General features: G+C 32.8%; 1 pseudogene; it reads left to right on the top strand.

Annotated features, from left to right (window-relative positions):
- Window positions 1-232: 232 nt before the first annotated feature.
- On the top strand, window positions 233-2126 carry LOC116351593 (annotated as a pseudogene).
- The last annotated feature ends 2339 nt before the right edge of the window (window positions 2127-4465 follow it).

Genomic DNA, 4465 nt, shown 5'->3' with positions numbered 1-4465 from the left:
GGGGGTGGGGGGACTTGGAGGGCAGGGGTCCTAAAAAATTTCTCTCGTCATTCTGAACAACTTTGTAGTACATTATTTTTTGATCCGACCAAATTTTGATATGGTGGGGTGCTCTCCTGTGGGGGGCACCCTTTATTTTCACAAACCTATTTTCTCTGCACTTTACATCGATCTGTACTAAGGAAAGTAAACATTTTTTGTAACACTTTGGGTACTTTACTGGTTAGATATAATGCGTACTGGGTTCCGGGTAAATCAACCATTTTTTTTCTTCTGTTGGATGAGTTTGTCTAATTAAATGCGAACTTGGTCATTTTCAAATTTACAGAAGCTACTGGAATCGAACGAAAATATCGAATTGAGTGGTATGTACACATCAATTTGAAAATTGAATTCCACATTTGCAAGCATATTGGAAGAACACGTTCACAAAGAAGGTGTAAAAGTGATTGAACAGTGTGGTGATGCTGCAATAAATGTAAGTTTGCCAAATTTATAACCAAATCAAATCACTAAATGGAAAGGTGTGAATTTAAAACTGTTTGTTTCTCTGTAGGATCCAAAAGTATATGTGCAAACCATACTTGATGTGCATAAGAAATACAACGCCCTAGTATCGGAATCATTCAAAAATGATTACGCATTTGTAACTGCTTTGGAGCTGGCATGTAGCAAATTCATAAATAGAAATGCAGTTACAACGACCAGCAAAAATACAAGCAAGAGTTCAGAACTGTTGGCAAAGTACTGTGATTTAGTGTTAAAAAAATCGAACAAAAATCTCGAAGAAGCCGAACTTGAACATGCTCTCAATCAGGTTATTGGTATATTCAAATATATCGAAGACAAAGATGTATTTCAGAATTTCTACAGTAAAATGCTGGCAAAACGATTGGTGAATTACACATCGTCCTCAGACGATGCCGAAGCATCAATGATTTCAAAATTGAAACAGGCCTACGGTTACGAATATACTCGCAAATTAGAACGAATGTTCCAGGACATTGGCATTTCCAAGGATCTAAATGATAAATTCAAAGCGAGAACCAAATCGTCCGATGTGCCAAGCGAAGTCGATTTTAGCATCCAAGTTCTGTCAAGTGGATCATGGCCATTCAGTCAAAGCTTTGATTTCCCTTTGCCACCCGAGCTAGAAAGATCTGTCCAAAATTTCAATAATTTTTATGCGGATGTTCATTCGGGACGTAAGCTCGTCTGGCTGTATAATATGTGCAAAGGTGAAATTGTGACAAATTGCTTCACAAATCGATACACATTGCAGGTAAAGATTTGAATTGACAAAAGCACAGTATTAAAACAGTATTTAAAAAATATTCTTTGACTTTGTCCACAGGCAAGCGCCTGTCAAATGGCTGTGTTGCTACAATTTAACGAACAAACCAGCATAACTGTTCAGCAACTTGGTGAAAACACTGGTAAGCTGCGATCATTTTATTTGGTGGCAGTGTGCAATTGTCGTGTGCTAAACTAATTTCATCCTCTTAATATTTCAGGTATCGCTCAAGAAAAGTTGCTCAAAATTTTGCAAATTTTTTTAAAAACAAAATTGCTTACGTGCTCAGATGATGAAAGCAGCTTGAATGGTAAATCAGTCATTGAACTATTTTTGGCTTTCGAAAAGTGAGTTTAATCTCTATTCTATTTTATCATATTCATGTGATATTGATAATATACTAAATTCAATTTTGTTAATAGCAAAAAATCACGCATCAACATAAACATCCCGCTTAAAATCGAACTGAAGATCGAAGATGAAGCCACGCATAAGCACATTGAAGAAGACCGAAAACTTCTGATACAGGCAGCTATTGTACGTATTATGAAAATGCGTAAAATTCTCGATCATCAAAGGTTGGTCAGCGAGGTAATCACACAACTTTCGACACGATTCATGCCCAAAGTTCCTGTCATCAAGGTACATAGCAAACATTTAAGATATTTTTTTAAATGTAACTTATTAACTCATGTATTTTGTTTTATTCCTACAGAAATGTATTGACGTTCTCATCGAAAAGGAATACTTGGAACGGGTAGAGAACCAAAAAAACTACTACAAATACCTGGCATAAGTTCACTCAACTTTTCTCGACATAAAAAATGGACTTCTTTTTAACTATTATAATAATAAGTCATACTTTAATAAATAAATAAATAAATGAACATATGAAACGAAATGTCCTTATTCTTGGTGTTTACACAAAATTAATAATATTCAAAGCGGAATTTATGTTTTTGTAAAACTTCAAGTCGAAAAAACAGTTCACTTTGCTTATATCTTTTAATCTTTATCGTGAGTGCCATTTTAAATGCGTTCGTTTATTGATATTATGGAAAATGGCATCATACAGCTATGAAAAAAAGGCCGACAATTTGTTTGATTCAATTGGATGAGATTACCGATAAATTTACGAAACTTTATTATTCTCACGATAACAATGGCAATCGTAAACTTATCCACTGTTGTGATGTTGAATTTAGAAACTTTCACAAATGTAAGTTCAATTGAATTAAAAGACCTAAGATTTTAATTTGATTTGTATTTAAGCTGCTGAAAACTGCATGACTGCATTTTCAAAATTTATGATTTTCAATACCTTAGACGATTAGCTATACGTACATGAGTGCTGATTCATTTCTTTTATAGAGATTTCATAGAATCGAGAGAAAACCAATTTGAATTCATTCTTGTGGTTTTAGAAAAAAATCGTTGATGAAAAGTTGAGACACACATATGTGTTGATATCAATTTTGAAATCGTATTACATTTTTATTAAAATACAAATTACTTTTTAAAAAAATCAGCCTGATATTTCATTTTATGCATAAATATTGCATGCTAGGGGATAGACACAAATTTTTACTATCCAAAACCAAAAGTATACTAGAATCTACTAAAAGAATATTTGTGAACAAATGTTTATATTGATTCTTCGACCGATCCATACAAAATAAATTATGAGATTACCGGTACATTTTTGTAAACAAAATATTTGCGTTCAGTGAGAACAATAGTTTCTATCTAGACACAATTGAGACCAATACCAATGAATTGTCATAATACCTATCTATTTTCAAGTACGACAATTACTTACTTATTTAAAGATTACTTGTACTAAAAATGTGAATACCCTAATTACCAAATGTCAAATTGATGACGGTAATAAAGATTTCAAGTTTTTTTCATTTCGTTTTAACATTCACCATTTCGAAATTTATTTTAATTTTTTCTGTTTTCTTTCTGTTATTTTTATCAAAATTGTGTTTGCATTTATTAAACCAATTGAAATAATACACTTAATATTATTGAAAAAGTTTTTTTTTTTTAATATTTGGAAGATAATATTCATATATGAATCGTTGCGGAGAAAAAGTAGCTCTTATTTTTCTCCAAATAATACTGCAACATGAAGTTTTTTTCACACGGTTTATTTGTTGTAATGCCAATATGGTATTGAAAGCATCAAATATTCCATTCGAGTTGGTTTCTGTGAATCATGATAGCGGCGAGTATTTAACTGATGAATATTTCAAGGTAATCGGAAACCGTTTGAAAAAATTACACATCGGATGTGTTTTATAAAAGCATTGTGTTCGTTTGATATGTTGTAGTTGAATCCACAAAAAGAGATTCCGGTGCTTGACGATGATGGTTTTTTATTGAGCAAGAGTGTTGCTATAATGCAGTATTTATGTGACCAATATGCGCCTGAGAATGCAATCTATCCGAAGGAGCCAAAACAACGATCTTTTCCAGTCACAAATTAACATATTTCTGTACAAATACACATCAGAAACTATATCGGATAATGGAGATGCTTTATGAGCTGTTAAAATATTTCCAGAAACCTACCGACCTTTCGTGCCCAGCTCTGATTTGAAGTCCTGATAATAGATTTTCGAAATTCAATTGGTTATTTGACAATTCGATACAACAAACACACACAAGTTAATTATGACAGCAACAACAATGAGGACGTCACACTCATACACGCATACACTCACAATGAATATTCCGGCAAAAGTCATTTGAACATGACTTAATGACTGCCATATTTACTTTACTTTCGACACAGTTTTTTGTTCGTTGATTTTTGAAAAATTGTTGTCTGGTGAAGCTGCTTTTCTTGCCTGTTAATACGTGCACATTAAACAAAATCTTTCATTACTTCCTTGGCCTTTGACGCGATCGTTCGTATAAAAATTGTTCATTCGTTTTTTTATTTGGTCTTCAACAACAGAATACACTGCCAGTTTTTGGCCGTAGAGCTTAATGTGAAACGTGGAACCGTACTACTAAGAAAAACAAACTACTCGACATTCATATTTTGAATTTTTTGCCACAATTTTTTTAAAATAAATTACACCTTGAAAATTGATTTTGCCAATATTTTCCTCATATTGCCTCAACGACTACCTATGCGCTCCCACTTCAAAAAGTTAGTAA

The sequence above is a fragment of the Contarinia nasturtii genome, unplaced genomic scaffold (genome assembly GCF_009176525.2).
Source record: "Contarinia nasturtii isolate CC-2019 unplaced genomic scaffold, AAFC_CNas_1.1 Cnas_scaffold_5769, whole genome shotgun sequence".
In the NCBI taxonomy this organism is placed as follows: domain Eukaryota; kingdom Metazoa; phylum Arthropoda; class Insecta; order Diptera; family Cecidomyiidae; genus Contarinia; species Contarinia nasturtii.
Note: the sequence above shows the minus strand (reverse complement) of the source record. Positions and strands in the feature narration are given on the sequence as shown.